This window comes from Ixodes scapularis, unplaced genomic scaffold (genome assembly GCF_016920785.2).
Source record: "Ixodes scapularis isolate PalLabHiFi unplaced genomic scaffold, ASM1692078v2 PGA_scaffold3__209_contigs__length_174095766, whole genome shotgun sequence".
Taxonomy (NCBI): Eukaryota; Metazoa; Arthropoda; class Arachnida; order Ixodida; family Ixodidae; genus Ixodes; species Ixodes scapularis.
In genome coordinates, this window is record NW_024609868.1 from 31,325,515 (window position 1) to 31,347,398 (window position 21,884).

The 21,884-nt window shown below is 43.9% G+C and overlaps 1 pseudogene; it reads left to right on the forward strand.

Moving 5' to 3' along the window:
- Positions 1-4,730: 4,730 nt before the first annotated feature.
- On the forward strand, positions 4,731-5,456 carry LOC120839650 (annotated as a pseudogene).
- The last annotated feature ends 16,428 nt before the right edge of the window (positions 5,457-21,884 follow it).

The window sequence follows — 21,884 nt, forward strand, 5'->3', positions numbered from 1 at the left end:
GTCATCGACCGAGCCAACCAAGCACAGCGCACGCGCCGTGGTCTTGCGGTTTTATAGTCTGCGTATTTGTCTTTGGGCGTCCCCTAGCCGTCATCTGCGCTCGGACTCGCGGTGAAACGAAGTATCGCGTAGTTTCCCCTTGCCCCTTCTAACATTTTTAGGAGACGAGTACAAGCTTGCTGTGCTGACGGCGGCGCGGTTTAAACGTCAGGACATGCAGCAATTTTGACTATAGCCCACTTGCTGTTTACAAACAGGCATGCGCGTTTGTCCGCATCAAGTGTTGACGCTGTGCTTGCCCAGGTACCAGATTTGCGTGAAGTGAAGCTTTCTGCGCATGCGCCTTGCCGACGGCAGCGCCTCCGTAGCGGTGTGGCGTCAGAGACGCGCGTTGGTTTTTAGCAGGATTGGCCAAAGTGCGGCTCGCGAGCCGCATTCGGCTCTTCGCGGGTCCAGGTGCGGCTCCCGGCTCCCTGGTAAGCGTGTCCCCAAGACGTGTGTTCTCTAGACAAAAAAAGTTCTAAAATAAAAAAAAAGACCTCCCAGTCTTAGCAACCTTTCATTACACTACGTACATACAGCTGGACTGCTTTTTGCCACATAGACGTGTCCAGTGAGCTTGTTTCCTTTATTGCTCCAGAACGAATTTCAACCATATACGCGTAACGGATGTCAGGGCCAGTGACTGGCTAGTGAATGGCATGCATTAATTTTTGCTTAGCGGTCGAAGAGACCTTCTGTTGCCTAATGTTATCCTTTGTAGTCGACCTGTCCTCTTCGGAAAGAACTGTTTCCTCCATATCGTTTCTTGTTAAAAGTAGCCCCCTCCTCCTCCTTTTTTTTAATTGTTTTCTGCCACTTTCTAAACTTTTGTAGTTTTGACTGCGGCTCTAACCCGATGTCCCTCTGGCCACCCATGGTTTATAGATTGTATATTTTTGGCCTTCACTATTTCAATATCCACAGCAAAAAAAAAAAAAAAAAATTGACTATAATTCTGACGTCCCTGACGGCAGGTCCCGAAGACGAGAAAATATTTTGCAAATAATTTTGACTGTTAACGTCGAAATGCTTCAACTGCGTTATTTTGCCGTCTACCGCCAGACTTGCCGCCACAAACCAGACATGCGTGTAACGCGTTACTAGTAACGCGTTACTTCTACCTAGTTACTATTTTCGGTAACGGGTAACGTATTTTGTTACTTTCCTAGAAAAGAAACGAGTAACGTACTTAGTGACATTTAAGGCCAAGTAACGAGTAATGGTATTTCGTTAATTTTGAAAAGTAACATTACAACATCGTTTCAACAGCCTCGTTTTAATTCTAACCTGAGTATGCGTCTATTGCGAAAAAGGGAGATGGGCAACCCAAAAAACAACTAAACAGTATGAGAGTATAGAAAGGATTATCGCTCAACACGTCAGTTGAGCTTCACAGCTGGGAATTCCCTTCACCCAGCGAACACAATAAGGCTCGTTGGTTGAACTTTCTAGAATCGTGTACAGAGCGAATGTAAACCTGAAAGTTGCCAGCAATGGAAGGCAGAGAACCCATTGTCAACTTGGAACTTTAGAAGCAGAAACAACGAAAGAGAGCGCAATCTCAGATCCCCAAGCTCTTCCTGAAGCACTGCCGTTCCTTCGAGCGCGTCAGTAAAACGACTCTTTGGTGTCGCCGGAGATTTACTCTCAAGGAAGCGGGGAAACATAACTGATGTAAACTTAGAGAGGCAGCTACTGCTGAAGTGCAACGACTACTTTAAAGAAAATAATAAAGCATGAAACAAAAGCAGTCGTTCAAATAGCTAGAAAAGTTACTCATTACATTTGACGTAAAGTAACGCGTTCCTGTTGAGAATCGGTAACGAGTCACGTATTTAGTTACTTTATGAGCGAGTAACGAGTAGCAATATTTAATTACTTTTTTGGGTAACGTGTACACGCATGCTACAAACTGACCAAAGTTTGGGCTTGCTCAGAACTACATAGAAGGTTATCTAAAGTGGCGATAAAAAAAATTATCAGCTTGCTTGCAGTCTGCGTGGCGCACTTTTCCGACAATAGGTGTCATGACATCGGCTGCAATTTTTATAACCAGATTTTTTTAAATGATCGAGAATTGGAAATTTAAAAATTCGACTCAGGTATCAAGCCGCGCGTAATGTTTTCTTGCTAGTACGAGAGTGCTGTGCTAAACGCTGAGTTGTCGGTAGCGCGTTATAAGTAACGTTGTTGCTGGTAACGCGTTAGTTTTTTCGGTAACGCGTCACCTACTCGTTACATTTTCAAAACGTTAGCGGGTAACATGCTTACGTTATTTATTTCGAGTAAAGGGTAAGTTAATCGTCCCTTTTTCTTCCCTAGTCTAAAAAAGAATTACACTTCAATTCTTTTTTTGGTGTTTCTGGGCACCTAGTCTTAGGAATCTTGAGTTTTTATTTGCGTTTTTCTTTCTGTATTTTTATGAGTATTTTCATGAAACCTTGAAAAAGTAAGTTAATCGTCCCTTTTTCTTCCCTCGTCTAAAAAAAAAAAATTACACTTCAATTGTTTTTTTTTTGTGTTTCTGGGCACCTAGCCTTAGGAATTTCGAGTTCTATTTGCGTTTTTCTTTCTGTTTTTTATGAGTATTTTCATGAAACCTTGAAAAAGTTTCTGCATGAATATAATGCTTCTTGAAACAGGGTGATTATGCATACTTGAAACGTCAAAAAGTAAAACGTGTTAATTCATAATTAAAAAAAAAAGTAACTCAAAAGTGACGTGCGTTATTTTTTATCGGTAGCGGTACAGGTATCGACTCCCTTTTATTTTGATGTAACGTAGGACGGTAACGCATGCCTTCTTTTTTTTTTGTCGAAAGTAACGTGTAACGTATTTTGTTACTTTTTTTTTTCGGTTACGCCTACAACACTGACTAAACGTCAGCGAACGCATGACTCATTTTAGAATGTTTATAACGGGCGACAGCAGTTTTGAATCTCTTCCAAAATCGGGTCATAAAAATTGCGGTCGATTTTACGACATTTGGTTTCGGAAAATGGGCGTTGAACTTCGACGTAGAGCCCAAAATGAGTAGGTCTCGCTTGATGCGTCAGGAGCTTTATTGTTCGTTTGAATCGGCCGAGAAACACCAAGAAGGCAATGCTTGCATTCGCAACGCTTTATTTAACATCCCCTAGTAGCCGGCCCACACTCGTCGTATACGAAAACGAGGAAAATACAAAACATAACGACGAAACTACGAAGCAGATGCAAAGTGAGACCGGCGAGACTTTGCAAACATTCGAACACACGCTCGCACGCAGCGAAGGCCGTGAAGATACCAAAATAATTCGAATCTCTCAGTGGTGCGTAATGCACGCATTTACATTTCTTACTTGCAGACAAACGATAAAGAGGTGTCCACCTCGCCTTTATTTCGGTTCAAAGTTTTACGTAAGAGTGCCTGCTGAAAACAGTGGCGAGAGCACAGCATCGCTGCCCGGGCGATGTAACCATACTTCGTCTCATCCTATGATGGACTAAAGGCCAAAGCCACGGGCCGCCAGGTCCAATCACGTTCCACGCTAAACTGTGACACGCTTAGCATTGATTAGGTTTGGACGCATAATGCTTCGAATCCAAAAACGCTGCATCATTTTTATAGCTTCGACACCGCAAAGAGCCAGTACGTCGTGGCTTTCTTTGCAATGAAAAATCGTTGAGTCACTCATTGCTCGATTCGAACCACTGTCCGCCATTCCCATCAGTGATCCGAGATGCGGGCACCATTACGTGCATCGGAGCGAAATACCCCGCAATGTCTCAGTGGCTCGTGATTGGATCTGGCGGTCCGTAGCTTTTGTCTTTAGTCCATTCTAGGGTGAGACGAAGTGTAAAGAGTTATAGTAGATAGTTCCGATGGTCTCCGATATCTATAGCCGATACTCCGCCGCCATCTTTGCGCGTGCGTCGTATCGTTACTGGGGGTATTGGAGGTATCGGAACTATCTACTAAAACTCTTACTGTCACGTCCCAAAGGAATCGTTCAGCTGTCGAGCACACAGGCACATACAGGCACACACTCGCTGGATGAAATTTTCCATGCAGTGCCAAGTAGGACTGAAGATTCTTAGGCACCGAATACATCTTCAACTAACAATCGCATATCTAAACGAACGCGTGAATTTGTTTATTTAACTTTCGCCGATATGGCAACGGGCCATTTTTGTCTTAAAAAGAACATCACTCTGAAACGTAACTGTGCGGCTTATACACGACACACACACGCACGCGCCCAAGGCTCGTGCCTTGGGCTACTTGGGGAGAGGGCTCGGCACTCACCCGACGGCCAGCATGGCTAAATTTCTGCAACTACTTCTGCAGGTGATGCCGATACTATTGCAAACGCCATCCAACACGCCATTCACGGTACCCGAGGACAGTATCGGGCAACAACAAGTCATCATCCGCCCCCATTGGCTGGATTTTCATCGTGGGCGAGAAACGTCATCCACCACGCCACTACAAACAAGGACCAGACCCGGCCAACATCAGAGGGCTCAGCACTCACTCAACGGCCAGCATGGCTAAACTACTTCTGCAGGTTGGTTTACAATACAAGCAGCACAGTTATAAAAATAGCTACACATTTGTGGTGATAGTGCAGTGCCCTCAAAAGTGTTTTGCCATTTTGTGTGATAGCTGGCGTCGGTTAATGTTGTTGCTGCTTTCTGTGGACGTTGAATCAAACCCAGGACCACTAACAACAAAACAGAAGTTAGAAAATATTTTGGAAAATCAGGGCCAGATGAGTAAGGATCTTCAAGAAGTTAAAAGTGGTCAAGCAAATCTGAGGCAAGAAATGCATAATATTCACGGAAAAATGAATAAACTGGAAAATGCAATGTCAAATATTCAGAGCGAAATGGTGAAAGTTGATAGTCTAAAGGAAGTCGTTGCCAACCTAGAACAGACAGTCAGACTGCAAAGTGAAAAGCTTAATGACCTAGAAAATAGAGGAAGGCGAAATAATCTACTGATATTTGGCTTACCCGAAAAACACAACGAAAGCACGGAGGGACTGAAGCGAATCATAACGAAAGATGTCTTCCTAGAAACTCGGCATCACAGTAACCTCGATTGAACGAATTCACAGACTTGGACGTAAGCGCGATGAAACGAATAGGTCACTAATCATAAAGTTCTTCGACTACAACGAGATAGAGGAAATATAAAAAAAACTGTAGAAAACTAAAAGGAACTAAGCTCAGTATCAGTAGTGACTACGCAAAAAAAAAAAACAGTGCAAGTAAGAAAACTGTTATGGAGAAGCGCGGCATCGAACAGAGCAAAGGGCGATAAGGTATCACTTGTACATGACAAGCTGAAGATTAATGGTGAAACATTTGTGTGGGATCTTAATCTAAACCAGCGGCGTCGTGTTCAACCCAGAGGGGCAGCGTACAACTGACGCGATGCAAGGGCAGCTGAAAACGATCCCCCTGAATTAAGAGTTATTAGCCTAAACGCCCGGAGTGTGGTTAATAAAATTGAAGCTCTAGAAACTTTGTTTCTTGCTGACAGTCCCCATGTGGTAGCTATTACAGAAACGTGGCTAAACTCCAATATAGAAAGCGATTGCATTGTTAACCCTAATTATAAATTAGTTAGGTGTGATAGAACTACCAGAGGCGGGGTGTAGGTATTTGTTTGAGAAATGACACTGATTGTGTGGTGCTTGAATGCGACTGTGATGAAACTCTTTGGTGCCGAATTTCTTATTACAGTCGAACGTTCCTTTTTGGAGTGGTTTATAGAACGCCAAACGCACCAGTAAAAGTTTTGGAGGGCTTGAATGAGTTTTTATGCAAATATGTAAATGATACCACCAAGGTAATAATCACTGGAGATTTTAAATCTGCCTCATGTCAATTGGGCTCGTTTGACGGCTGGTGGCATTGATATCCTTAACGGAGAAAAAATAATCGACATAACGTTTAATCACAACCTTACCTAAATAGTCAAGGAATACACTAGAATCACCGACCAGTCTCAGTCAACATTAAAGCTTGTTTTTATTACAGAAAACATATCGGATTACTAGATTTCAATTGTAGAAGAAATTTCAGACCATAAAATGATTTTGTTTACGATTCCACTACCACGACATATGGTCATTGCAGGGTTGCTAGGCCCATAATTGTTAGACTTTACTCGCGCAGACGATACAAGTATTATAGATTACTTAGAGACATCCTTAGAAACATTAGACCAACTAAGCATTACAAGTACAGTAGATGATCTGTGGAATTTTTTTTAAAACTACTACTTCCTTTTGCATTAATTCCTTTGTTCCCAATAAAACTAAAAATACATATCGCAAAAATCCCTGGATAGCGCGTGAAGTTATCCACCTAAAACGTCAAATCAAAAGGCACAGAAAAGGTTTTAAAGAACATATACATGCTCTAAAAATTATATTAAAAACATCACTCAAACAAGCCAAAGAGAGATTCTTTTCAGTGACTCTTCACAACTTTATAAAAATTGCCCCTCAAAAATTTTGGCATTTCTTAAGAGGAAAGGGGGAAAGGATTGAGCAGATTGTTGAAAACGATGTGGTCATTACTGACAGTGCAGAAATTCCACATCGGTTTAACGTGTTTTTCCAATCATTCTTCTCAGCCCACAGGTACAAAATCTCGATGAGGCCCTTCATTCTGATATGGAAACGAGTATGCCAGAAATAGAGATAAGCCAGTCCGGAATATTTGCTAAGCTATTGTCACTAGATACAAAAAAAAAATCAACAGGCCCGGATAAAATACTGAATGAATTCTTAAAGCGATATGGAGAGTGGCTATCTTTTTATTTAAAAATTATCTTTGACAAATCATTACAAACCGAGTCACTCCCGCAAGATTGGTTATCCGCACGTGTCGTCCGTGTGTTTAAAGGAAGAAGCCGCTTTACGATAGAAAACTACCGGCCTATTTCATTGACCAGCGTTTGCTGTAAGGTGACGGAGCACGTCATTTCAAAATATATATTTACTTTTTTAGAGGAGCGAAAGAAGTTATACTCTCATCAGCATGGCTTTCAAAATGGTTTGTCAACTGTAACGCAGCTTGTAGAAACGTTTCATGATTTTTATTTATCTGTAAATAATAAGGAACAGATCGATGTAATTTGTATAGACATTTCAAAAGCATTCGACCGCATACCTCACAAAAAATTATTAATCAAATTAAAAAAGATAGGGTTGTGTGATAAAATCGTTAACTGGATAGAAGCATACCTGTCAAATCGGAGTCAAAAAGTTGAGATAAATGGAAACATTTATCTCAACTGTCTGTAACCCCAGAAGACCGGCAGGGCTCAGTCTTAGGACCATTATTGTTTTTGATATATATAAATGATATAGCTACGCACATTGATGAACCAGTAAAACTAAAACTTTTTGCAGATGATTGCCTTCTTTACTCTGTGATAAACAATACTAAAGATCAATTAGCTTTGAATAGGAACCTGGAAAATCTAAGGCAATGGTGTGAGGACTGGCAAATGCAAATAAATTTTCGTAAGTCGACATATATTCATATAACGAACAAAAAAAGCGTTTTGAAATTTTGTTATAATATAGGCAATGTTAATTTTAGTATTGTAAATAAGTACCTTGGTGTGGTGATCTCACACGATGCGCAATGGCGCACCCATATAGATAATGTCTATTCCTCTGCCTATCGAAGTTTGTGCTTCCTTAAACGAAAGTTAAAACATGCAACCAGTAATGCCAAAATCACAGCTTATAAGACAATGATCCGTTCTATTTTAGAGTACGCCAGGATTGTATGGAGTCCAAACAAAAAAGTAGACATCAATAAACTAGAAAAAATTCAAAGGCAGGCTGCACGTTTCATTCTTAATAAATACAAACGAACAGACTCTGTGACTGAAATGCTTAGCCAGTGTGAACTTCAATCATTAGAAACTAGACGGAGAATAGCGCGGCTAAAGTTCTTATTTGCGTTGTATAACAATCACTTAAACATTGAACCTGAACTATATTTAAAAGAGACACATAAACGATCGCGCAGATTAAATCACAATAAAAAAAACAAACTGTATAATAGTAGGATGGACGTTTTTAAATATTCATTCTTTGTGCAAACAATTGAAGACTGGAACCAACTCCCAGATTATGTCATTAATTCTGCAAATATGTCCCAATTCGAGTCTTTTTTAGAAAAGATATTTACCCAGCAATAAATAAAAAGGGCGTTTTTCCTTTTTTTCTTTTTCTCTTCTTTTTAAAAAGTGTGGCGATATGTTTACGTTGTCTTCAATTTAAAATTGTATGACAGTCTTCTTCTATTATGTACATATGTATAGAGTTCAAATTTTTGATATGACTGTATATATACTGTTGTTACCTCTCCTGCAATAGCCTTCAAGTGAAGGCTGACAGTATTCTTAAATAAATAAATAAAAAATAAACACACACAAACACCCACCCACGAACGCAAACACACGCACACACACACTCACACGCGAACACACACACACACACGCACGCACGCACACACAAACACAAGCAAACACAAAAATATGATTTACGCACATTGCAACTTGAGGTTTGTGGGAGGAACGAAAGAATGTTCCGAAGCCAATCCACGTATTTTTCGTTGGCATACCCTTCTCACCCACCACAGCAAAGCCTAGCTTAGCACTTAGCCACTGCAGTAAGGCTCGTACTGCAGTGGCTAAGTGTGTCGTCTCCAGCCTGTATTACTTTATTGAACCATGGTTAAAAGCGCTAAAAAGACGTACACAAGATAGAAGAAAGACACGGGCGCCCGCGTTTGTCTTCCATCTTGTGTACGCCTTTTTAGCGCTTTAAACCATGGTCCAATACAGTCAACACCAACTAGGCCAACAACAAATTCTTTTACTGTATTAATTTCTCTGGTAGACCGAGACTGTCGCTTTGCTTGCTGAGCAGACAAGTCAGCTCGCACCGCCAATTAACGCTTCGTCTCTTTTATGCTTTCTAACTTTCTGTTGTTTCTTCTTAACTTTACCGCCACGCAATTCGCTTGTTACTTGTTTGCCTTGAGAGACTACTACTTGTTTATTCTTGAGAGACGACTGAGAAATATATTTTAATTTCAACTTCCTTAAAACTTTTAAGTTTTAAGCTCATTACGTGACGATGACTTTATCCCGACATTAGCACATTTTTTGTAAAATAAAGTTTTCTCGAACTTAGTTAAAATATATTAAAACAAATCAAGCAACAAATCGATGAGAAAGTTAGCAACACTGAGCCCTTATGGTTTTTATTGAAGCCGTATAGCTATCGACTTTACTAATATGTACAAAATGACCGCCTACCAATTTGGTAAGTTAATTTCGGTAATTATATCAACCTCCGGACAAAAAGCGAGTTGCGGGGCCGGAACACGGATGGCGCCACCATCGAGGTGTACAGCAGCGCTCGCGTGGTCGGAGGCGCTCATTACTAAAAACTAAGCAAAACAATAATGACTCAAACTTCATTTAGCTCTAGTTATAACTACATATTATTTCACTAAATACAAATTACGTATTTCTAAAAATATAACATTTTTTTTTTAAAAAAGTTCGTGTCAGGATCACGCTCTTCAAATTTTGTCTTTTTCTTTTTTTTTCGCGCTTCTAAACGAAACCGCTGCCTGCGTGCATGCGCGCTTGCGCTGTGAGCGCTCCGAAACTGGTGGAGCGTTGTGGAGGAGTTCGTGAGTCTGCACAGTGCTTTCGCTCGTCTTTGGTGCGTCAAGCGCCGGCGCCTCGATCATCACACTGCGCGAGCCTCGCACTTTCGAGCGAGTGGAAGGCTTTTCGTGTCTGTGAACTACCTCATTCGTGCGGTTACGCAAAGTGGTGCTCAAGCAGCGTCGGGGACGTGAAGCACCCGTTCGTTCGGATCCCAACTGACGGCGGTGAGTTTGAAAGCTTTCACCCCAATTGAAACTTTTCGTAACCTGATCTTCCAGCCACCAATTGCACCATTTGAGGCTTTTGTACTTTTTTAGGTAATTGAATATATCGTTTCATTTTTGAAATTCACAAAATGCCGCCGTGATTTCATTGTAAGGCACATATTTCGGCGAACGTTTTTAGCATATGTGGTTTTGTGGATGAAGACCGTCGTGCAAATATTTTATGATCTGTAGACTTTTGGCGAAATCTCACCTCCCCTACTTCTCGTCGATTTCGTGCACAACCGTGTAGATCCCCGCAAGTAAATTGTAGTCTATATGTAAATATTCTTCTGGCAGTTTTATAATATTTCACAGAGTTCATATCTTACAATATCTGCCTGAGTTTATTAATGTATCTCGTGTAGTTACTTTGACAGCCCAGCGACTAGTGTGTCACGTTTTATTTCTTTCAAGAATGAATAGAAAGCTGAATAGTAAAATAATTTAACTTCGGAAGAGACTTTTAAAATCTCGAAAGATTTATGCATAAAGGGGCACCACGCAGACAGCAGAGCTTCATCGCGAGATATGCTATCCGTCCTTCTACGTGTAATTCTTTCGCTAGTTTTTTACACTTACCAATGCACTGTCCTCAAAACAATTAAAACTCACGTTAGGCATTCTTTTCTCGTTTGTTGCACATAAAATAGCAACATTTGGATTATGTATTGTTGTTTTTGGTGTATCCATACGGGTTCTCAAGGCATCAAAATCACTCGAACAAGCCTTAGAGACAGGGGACCCCAATAAACAAAAGGTAGTGTCTTGGTAATTTTTTTTGTGAAGTGCATTTGATTGCTGGCCAACCTATCAAGCTAAATATGTAACCATCAGCATGCCAGGTTCCGCCATAGTGATCCATGCAGTCTAACCTACGGTCAACTGTAATGTAAAACGAGAGTGGCGGGGGGAAAAAGAATTATAACGAATAACAAAAGGATAGTAGGAGCACCCCTATGGAATGTTTCGTAGCCCTGTTTCTCTTCTGCAAGTGTATGTGTTGCGACGAGACAAACCCATGCGTTCTTACATTGTCCTGTGCAGATCCTGAGAAGATAGAGAACGCACACCAAAAGTGGGAAAGAACAATGAAGTGGCTGGTCCAGCCCATGGGCATCATAGGATCTCAGTGGCCACACCAAGAGAACCTGGTTCAACTCATGGTTCAACTTGACGGTGCAAGTGACAGGTATCAGAACTTCACCAAAAGGCCAAGAGAAATGAGAAATACCAAACTGGTCCACAGACAGCAAGGTCTACATAATATTAAGGAATATGTCTCTAAACATTTTGGTTCAGGTTTGTAAGTAAGCTTCCAAAAAGTTTGCCCGAATAATAATGCATTGTTATTCGGATTTGGATTTGTATGGACAAGTCAGAATGACACGAGCTTTCAACTGGGCATGAAATCTTTCGGCTGTGCTTCTTGAGACCCTCGAGAGAAAATGTTGTCCACTGCGTCAGCAGGTTGCTCCTTGCATGATATTTATGGAGCAACATCATAGACTAACAGAAGTTTAAGCATCTACTTTGTTTAGACAAGTTGTTAGCCTGCTGATGACCAACAAACTTTAGGCAGTTTTCTTTTTTTTTTTTCTGGGGGGGGGGGGGGGGGGAGGGGGGGGGAGGGGAGGGGAGGAGCGGGAAGGGAGGGGAGTGGAGTGGAGTGAGGGGTGAGATCGGTTGCTTCCAACCAGTGATACCAGGAACGTTGGCAGCTAGAATTCAAACTACTTAGAGAGTTTCACTTTTTGAGAACTCAGGTTTTGCTGGACAATATCTGACCCCCTAAAATTTCCGTTATTGTCTTATTACACAGGTCGAACAATTGATGTTTTATCATAATATGCATTCAGGTTGGTATCTGAGAATCCACAACCAATAACCATTTAAATATATTTTTAGACATACCTCACCGATAGGGCTGTTGGCGTACAATTCTCCGGCAGGGCTGCATATTCACTTCACACTGGGCTTGCTTCTATGTGTAACACATATCAGAATGTATAATTATTGTTGACGAGGGTAGAACGTTTCGCAAGTTGGTAATTCATGATGATTAAACTGCGCAACAAGATGACGGACACAGAAGAGGACACAGACACAGCGCTACTTACAACTGAACATCATTTCCGCTGCAGCTCGGTATATATAACCGGCAAACGATCGATCATGTTATCATGGCTATGGCCATGGCCATGGTAACATGGCCGACCATGGCCGAAACGATCGACCATGTTAGCGAGACATGACTGTATTGTGTTTTTCAATCGTGAAAACAGATATTCTCGGGCCATAGTTGCATTTGAGTTTACGAAACTTCATGAATAAGCGCCATGTCATGTTCGCGCTAACAGTGTCGCACATTTTATGTTCACTGTAGCACCTCTTGCTAACGTAGGTACTGCGCGCATTATTATTATTTTTTAGCATGCAACACTTGTTCAAAGTGACAGTGTAAATTGTTTTTCTTTGTCATGCAAATGACTGAATAAATACGTCAACGAGTGCGAAAAATGCTGCAGTTGTTTCGATTCCTTGGAAGACGCCGACGACAAGTAACAAACTGCCAACTGCTGGACACAGGGTAGGCAAGCAGAACTTACAATTATCTACCATAAGTGGCATGGCACGCGCGAACCGTAAATTTCCACCCAAAACCTACCGCGGTACCGACGGTACCGCGGTAGGGAGCAGCGGCAGGGCACGGCGGAGGGTCTGCGCCATGTTGGATTTTGAGCGGCTTCGCCTTCGCAAACGGCTAAGAAGCCGCTGAAGCTAGCTCGACGGCGTCAAAAGTCACAATTAAAACGTTGGCGCGCTTTTTTATGAACATAAATAGTGTTTGTTATTTTAGTTTCGCAATCTATCGTTACAGCAATGAGTCGCCGATTCGTTGCAGTAAAGAGCGAAACACATGTACGACGAAACCTTCCGATCCGACGTGCGGACTGCCGGAATTACCTTGGGGGGCGAGGGTTTTCGTAGCGTCGGGGAGCGTTGAAAACCCTCGCCTCCGACCGTCGTATTGCCTGGTCGGACGTCGGATCGGGCAGTTTCGTCGTACATGTGTCTCGCGCTTAATGAGCGCCTCCGACCACTGAAGCGCTGCTGAGCGCCCAGTTTACCCAGAAATCGACTCCATTAGGTCTATGGCAGTAACCGAGCACTGGTTAAATTGCCGCGCGCGCAGCTGGCCAAGTAGGCAGCGCGCACGTGGCCTAACGGTTATCGCGCTTGCCTTCCACGCAGAAGGCCAGAATTCGATTCCTGGCCGCGGCTACACATTTTTCTTGACACTGTAATGTGATGTTCTGGTGAATTCGAGAACCGTCTTGCTGATTCGAGGTTAGAATGTTCTACGCGCCGAACCTGCTACGCCGAACGGTCCAGAAACCCACGAGGGTACATAAGGGATTCCGCAAGGCGAGCGGAGTCAGTTTTTCGCTCCAGCTTTCGACTCTGCTGCAACGCCGACTTCGACGCCCGCGACGCTCTGTTATTATCTTTTGTACCCTTTTATTTTTGGCACAAGTTCGCCACATTAAACGTTTATTTCTTCCTGTTTATTTCTTGTTTTTTTTTTGGTTACCACCCGTGACATTTTGGTGGAGGTGCGGGGTAGACCATTCTTTGCCCGTTAATCGTACCCCTCCAAAGACATCCCGGCCAAGCGACGTGCTCAGCCCCCAAAAGCTACACTTCGCCGAAGACGTCGAAGTCCGAAGCCGTCATATCAGAGGTCAGTCCCCTGAATTGGGTCTGCTGCCGGACAAGCCGAGGCCCAAGAAGACGACGACGGCCAACCAGTCTCAGACCCCGGCCGCTCCTGCCGTCATCTACCTGACCGTCACACCCCGGACTCCGATGCCCTTCCACGGTGAGCCGTATGAAGACATCTAGGCCTGGCTGCAGCAGTACGAGCGAGTGGCCCAGCACAAGCGATGGACGGACGAACAGCACCTACAGAATCTGTACTTAGGGCTCAAGGGACGGCCACGCACTGCCGCGCGCGCAGCTGGCTAAGTAGGCAGCGCGCACGTGGCCTAACGGTTATCGCGCTTGCCTTCCACGCAGAAGGCCAGGGTTCGATTCCTGGCCGCGGCTGCACATTTTTGTTGACACTGTAATGTGATGTTCTGGTGAATTCGAAAACCGTCTGGCCTCAACAGCCACCGGGGAAGGGCCAGCGTTTTATTGTCACCCACATCGGCAGCGATGAAGGCCTCGTCGACGGCTGCCTGGACGTGTTCCGCTGACCAAAGACCGGCGATTACCACGAAAAAATGGCGCCCGCTTCGAGAAGTGGTTCGACGGTGTCCTTGACAAACTGCCGACAGGAAGCGTTATCGTCAAGGACAACGATTCCTACCATTCACGGCGGTTGGAAGCAGTGCCAACGACGAGTTCCCGCATGGAGGACATCCGACAGTGACTGACGTCTAAAATCATTTCATGGAACTCTAAGATACTTAAGAGGCAGCTGCTCGACATTTTGGCCTTCGTGAAGCCACAGCACCTAAAGTATCGTGTGGACACTGCTCCCTAGACGGCTGTCTGCACTGTGGTCAGGCTCCCACCGTACCACTGCGTGTTCAACCCCAATGAACTGATATGGGCGCAGATCAAGAACGGCGTTGCTGCCCGAAACACGACATTCAAGATTGTAAACGTGGGAACACTCCTCAACGAAGAAGTTGAAATGGTCACCACCAACAACTGAATTAATGCTGCCAGGCACGTTATTGACATTGAAGCAACGTTCCGACGAGGCGGTGCCACAAGTCCCCACATCCAGCTCATTGTCATCCAGCTGGATGGAAAGGACACCCAGTCCGAGAGTGACCTGTCTGGTGTCGAGCCCCTTGACGAAGCTGAACGCCACCATTATGGAGAAAACGTGGAACATCTCGGAACACAAAACGGTCCTTTTAAGGACGACTGATACGCTTTAATATCGGATTGTTGTTCTTGTCCACCACTCACCTCCCGTGTCTCACGTTGTCATGCTTCTCTGCTCGTTGCCGTGTGGCATTTCGATATGCAGCCACCAGTCAAACTTTTTTTTTTATTGCGATAATGTCTAAGCTGGTCTATACATTGCACTGTGCCATGAATCACCAAAAGAGGTTTCAACCTCGCGAAAACAAAAGTTTCCAGCCCATCTACGGCAAAGACATCAGATTCCATATTGGCCCTTCCCGCTGTTTAAACATCTTTACTACGCAACTAGTAGAATTTTTATTGCAAATAAGCTCTTTATTATCTAAGAAAAAAGACACAACAGATCACTGCCAGTGCTCTGTTTTAAAGCATAAATGGGACGTCTGTGGCCATTCACACGACTGAGGCCTCTGGGAATAAGAAAACCGTGTGTTAGCACAGCGGCCGGAGAGCGAAATCGGAGTACCATTGCTCTGTTTCGAAGTCTAAAGGGGACGTCTGTAATCACTCACACGACCGAGGCCCCCCTGAAAACAACAATAACGTGCATCAGCACTGTGGGCAGCTGTGGGGGACAACTCGTCCGTGCAGCTGTCTTTAACTTATGCGGTTTATTAGGTGGCATGTCCAAGCAGCTGGAGTGATTTAATGGCAGCGTGCTCGCTTTACGATCGGCGAATCCAGGATCGAATCCAGAGAAAACCGTAGCGGGTGTCAGGGGATTTCGTTTCCGAGCATTTGGCGATATCGACAACCGACGCCCTACAATCACATCATTTTGAGTTGGGGGTTAGAGTCCGTAACAGCCATTGCTGTAATAAGCGAAGGATGTGACAAGCGCCCACACCCCAGACTCCTGAGCCCACCCAGCTAACCGAGGAACTTGTCCTCGTTGGCCACTTCTCCAGTCTCCCCCTTGCAAAGTGGCGAAGCCCACCCTATTGGTGCTGCTTCAGCATTTTTGCTTCTTTGACCTAACAAGAGCCCGTCACCCAGTTTTTCAAGATTACTTCCAAATTTTTTGTAGGCACTTGTTTGGTATATTACGGTATGTCAGTGCCACGCATTGTGAAGGTACACGCAAAAGTAGGAAAACATAAAGAGGGACACTGTACGTAAAAGAGTTTCCTCTCGGTTTATATGAAAGTTCTCCGGCTCATTCATTCTGAATTGGTAATAGGAATATGGTACTCTTTTATGTTTTCAAATGTTCTTGATTACCTTGAACATTTGTTAATGCCGAATAGCAGTGTGGTAACATATTGCCAGTGATCTGTTTCGTAGCATAAACTGGACGTCGGTGGCCAATCACAAGACCGAGCCCACTCTGAGAATAACAGTAACGTGCGTCAGCACTGCGGGTAGCTAACTCTAACTGCCAATGATCTGTTTCGAAGCATAAACCATGGACGTCGGTGGCCATTCACACGACCGAGGCCACTCTCAGAATAACAATGACGTGCGTCAGCACTGTGGGCAGTAAACTCTAACTGCCAATGATCTGTTTCGAAGCATAAACTGGACGTCGGTCGCCATTCACACCACGGAGGCCACTTTGAGAATAACAATAATGTGCGTCAGCACTGCGGGCAGCTACCTCTAACTGCCAATGATCTGTTTCGAAGCATAAACTGGACGTCGGTGGCCATTCCCACGACCGAGGCCACTCTGAGAATAACAATAACGTGCGTCAGCACTGCGGGCAGCTACCTCTAACTGCCAATGATCTGTTTCGAAGCATAACCTGAACGTCGGTCGCATTCAGACTACCGAGGCCACTCTGAGAATAACAATAACGTGCGTCAGCACTGTGGGCAGTAAACTCTAACAGCCAATGATCTGTTTCGAAGCATAAACTTGACGTCGGTCGCCATTCACACCACGGAGGTCACTCTGAGAAAAAAAATAACGTGCGTCAGCACTGTGAGCAGCTAATTCCAACTGCCAATGATCTGTTTTGAAGCATAAACTGGACGTCGGTGGCCATTCCCACGACCGAGGCCACTCTGAGAATAACAATAACGTGCGTCAGCACTGTGGGCAGCTAACTCTAACTGCCAATGATCTGTTTCGAAGCATAAACCATGGACGTCGGTCGCATTCAGACTACCGAGACCACTCTGAGAATAACAATAACGTGCGTCAGCACTGCGGGCAGCTACCTCTAACTGCCAATGATCTGTTTCGAAGCATAACCTGGACGTCGGTCGCATTCAGACTACCGAGGCCACTCTGAGAATAACAATAACGTGCGTCAGCACTGTGGGCAGTAAACTCTAACTGCCAATGATCTGTTTCGAAGCATAAACTGGACGTCGGTCGCCATTCACACCACGGAGGTCACTCTGAGAAAAGAAATAACGTGCGTCAGCACTGTGAGCAGCTAATTCCAACTGCCAGTGATCTGTTTTGAAGCATAAACTGGACGTCGGTGGCCATTCCCACGACCGAGGCCACTCTGAGAATAACAATAACGTGCGTTAGCACTGTGGGCAGCTAACTCTAACTGCCAATGATCTGTTTCGAAGCATAAACCATGGACGTCGGTCGCATTCAGACTACCGAGACCACTCTGAGAATAACAATAACGTGCGTCAGCACTGCGGGCAGCTAACTCTAACTGCCAATGATCTGTTTCGAAATATAAACCAATGACTTCGGTGGCAATTCCCACGACCGAGGCCACTCTGAGAATAACAATAACGTGCGTCAGCACTGTGGGCAGCTAACTCCAACTGCCAATGATCTGTTTCGAAGCATAACCTCGACGTCGGTCGCATTCAGACTACCGAGGCCACTCTGAGAATAACAATAACGTGCGTCAGCACTGTGGGCAGTTAACTCTAACTGCCAATGATCTGTTTCGAAGCATAAACTGGACGTCGGTCGCCATTCACACCACGGAGGCCACTCTGAGAATAACAATAACGTGCGTCAGCACTGCGGGCAGCTAACTATAACTGTCAATGATCTGGTTCGAAGCATAACCTGGACGTCGGTCGCATTCAGACTTCCGAGGCCACTCTGCCCTATTGGAAAACCCCAATATGAACAGCGTATTGTGGATATTGGTAAACAATATATTTTTATTGTATTACAATACGGTATGGACAGTGATTGGAAAACATTGCATTTATTGTATTGTATTACAATAAGGGTTTGTTATGGGATTCCAATATCCATAATACGCTGAAGACATTGGAATCCAATATCGTATAAACCCTTATTGGATCCCCCTGTGTCGTATAAGGATCCAATAAAGGTTTATGACTCCAGTGTACTTAGCGTATTATGGACATTGGAATCCAATATATTATATTGGCTACCAATAAAACTATATACGAGTTGGAATATTGCGTTCAGCACGACATTTCTTTGCAACGCAGTCTCTCCTTGTGTGCATTTCTCAGTGATAAAATAAAAAAAAATGTTGCTGTTGACAAATTATGAATAAAGAAGCAAAACACTGGGCTTATCCCTACCAAATATATTTAACCTATTCCTGAACTGGAGGATCTGGCATTTACTGTCAAAGAAAGTTAATTGTTTAGGACCCTCATTCAAAAACTTGATGTTTGAAAACAGAATGTGAAATCCTCACCTTTTAATGAAAACAGCATTTGCTAGCTGCAGCCATATAGAAACTGCAAGATAAAAATTCGTGATTAATTCGCGACAAGTAGCAATCCTTCACTAAGCCGGATAGATTCAAAATTATGTCTGCGTTCATTGCGGAAAAATAAGCTTCAACGCCACTGCCACGGGTCATTCTCAGCTCGGTCAATTAAATATACGTATCCGGTCGTCTGGCTCCACTATTCCTGCTTCGCACCAAACTAGAGTATCTGGAATGCTCACCTTTGAGGAAAAACAAACTGGCACCTGCTGGCTCTTAGGCCGTAGAAACTGCCAGAAAGATTTGCGATTAGTTGCGTCCAAGTATCAATTTCTTTGACCAGCCACCTACAGCACACTAAGTCGGATAAATTCAAAATTACATGTGCGTGACATAATATGCCTCTTGTGACAAAACTGGGCACACGTTTTGTTGCCTACAGCAATACTGAGGCCAGACAAGTGGTATGTTGCAGCCAAACAAGCTTCAGTGAAAGCGTCCCCAGTCGTTCTGAGCTCCGTCAATTAAATATGCCGTACCGCTTGTCTGGCTTCACTATTGCTGCTTCAGAACAATCTAGAAAATCTATAATCCTCATCTTTGAACGAGAATGAACTGGCCCCTCTTGCCTTAGTTGCATCCAAGCAGCAATTTCTTTGAGTAGCCCAGTGATGTGATTGGCCTAAGCCATTTGGGCGCACGTTTCGGAGCAACCAAAACAGTGTTTTGGAGCAGCAAATGCGGCCTTTGGAGCAACCAAAACAGTGTTTTGGAGCAGCAAAAGCACCTTTTGAAGCAGCCAAGACAGTGTTTCAAAGCAGCAAAAGTGGATTTTGGAGCAGATATTCCTAGGAAAATAAAAATATATGTTTTAGGTGCTGTACAAACGAAGGGCACTTTCTGTTGTGTTGTGTTCTGATGTGACTTGTTGTGACGGAACTCGCTGCTTCTGTTTTTACTGCTCAGACATCCCATAAGTGTACAATTGCCAAGCAATTTCGAAAAACCGCTTGCCATCGTTTTACTGGTTCCCGACGTGCCAGATTTTCGTCAAAAGTAAGCAAACGTAAAACAATCAATTTCAAGCGTCCCAGCTGGTGGCTCAGTCACGCAATCATGTTCGCATGCATGTGAGGCCAACTTCGGCAGGCTTGCTGTTAGGCATGCTTCGTCGCGCGAGCGCAGACAATGGCTGTCCGATCGAAGCCGAAACCATGCCCCTTAGCTCCATCGCTAACTTATTCCCAAAATTGTGCACAAAATTTAACTTTCGAGCATGCGACAAAAACAGTCCTGTGGCGCGTGCTTGCCAGGCCGACAAACAAGGTACAAGCTAAACACACAAAAAATAAAGAACCTGAATGCATCGATGCAAGACATTGCGAGCCAGCCTCAAAACGTTCTTTGAGCGCTTTGTGCAACGACTGAACTCGAGATAAACAAGCACGCTGTGCAGGTTCAGCGTGCAGACATTGCCTTCTTGCTTTAGCTCACTTCTCTTCACCAACTTTCTTTCACGGCAGATTTTTCACGTACCGAGGTCCCTCTCGAGAGAAGGCCCACCTAGAGGAATCTAAATAATCAATACTTTGACTGAGCAGACTTTGAATTAAAGAGTTTTGTAGTAACGTACGATTTAAACAAGAACAGGAATGTTGATGAACATGCGGCGGTACTTAGTTTCATTTTAGAAAGTACCATATCTGCAGTGATCTGGGGACGGCAACATTCGGCGTCGCGTGATATACGGTGACTGAAAGGCAGTGACCAAATATAGTTTTCCCATGGCCGTTGCTTCAGCTCACAAAGTAACTTCTGCCGCACAAAAACGTGGTTTCGTTTCACAGCATGACGGCATAGCTGGTACCCAGTACGCTAGCGTCGGAGCGTCTGCACACATCCGCGTCTATCGTTGAAAATATAAAAAAAAAGACGAAAGACGAGACGCACAAGACGAGAGCGCGAAACGCGAGACGCCGGGAAAACCATGCAAGGCCGGGTGGACACTTGATGCACGGTACTGTGTGTCAGGCAGTGTTGTACGGAACGGCGTTCCAAGGAACGGCGTTCCTGGAACGCGTTCCTTTTAGAAGGAACGAAGGAACGCCACCGTTCCATTTTGTATTGGTGGAACTGGAACGGGAACGCGTTAAATTTTTACTGGAACGAAAAATGAAACGGCGTTCCTTTTTTTCGTCCAGTGATGTATTTTTTTTTCTAAGAAGGAAAACTGAAATTCTAAAAGTGTAAAAACAATATCTTTACGAAGAGCAGGATCTCGTTAACTTTTTGGTTACTTATATTAGGGTTTACTTTTGTCTTGGTAACAGTCGGGTGCAGGAGAACTAGTGGACATCGATTCTTTTTTCAGTGTCCGAGACTGCGGTACAAAAAGCAAAACTTTTTGACGAAGAAAACTACACAGAACAAGGGAAGTTTCAAACTCAGCTACTTTCTTTGCTCCCACGAATCCTCACACACTCAGAAATCGAAGGCCGACTACAGCCATCACTGAACTTCAGGAAAGAGACCCGCAGTTACAACAAAAGAACAGGTTACGAGACATCGAACACACCCCTGTATCCCGAACATTGGCCACTTAAACGATACACAAAAATTAAACTTTATTCATCCTCCCCTTGTCCCCCACCTTTAAACTGAACAACGAATCCCACCATTACAAAGAAGGACTTGTAATTTCAAGACTGATTTTCCAAAAGCCCTACCCTCTTCTTCACTTACTCGTCTTCCGGACAGCAACACCGAGAAGAAACTGTTGTTAAAAGGGAAATTTAAACAGTTCTGTATTTATGCAAAATACCAAAATTGTCTTCATTTGGCCTCCAGGATCACGAATATCAAAATTATTTTTCAAGTTGGTGCACGAAGGCTGCCGAAATTAACTTTCAAAATACCTCTGAAGCCCCTCCTTCCCGGGGCGTGACGTCATATTAGGAGTTTTCGGGATCTCCACTCTTGCTAATCTTCGGCGCCTGTCAAAGATATGCACGCGCATTCTTGCTATTTTTTTCAAAAGGTAAAAAAAAAAAGACGTCACGACTTGTGTCAATGCAGGGGACTCTGCGATCTGGCATGCTTGCAATTGCGTGCGCTGCCCACACCAGCGGCACGCGCTTGGTGACACAAAGATCCTATTAGGACGTCACGACTAGTCAGATGGTTTTCGTGTTTTCTTGCGTTTAGTTATACATTCGGGGAAGAAAACGAACGTAATATTCATATTCACGCGATAAAATACACCAGAATTCACCTCTAACCCGTTTAAGTTCGAACAAGGGACTTTGTTAGGTTGCTG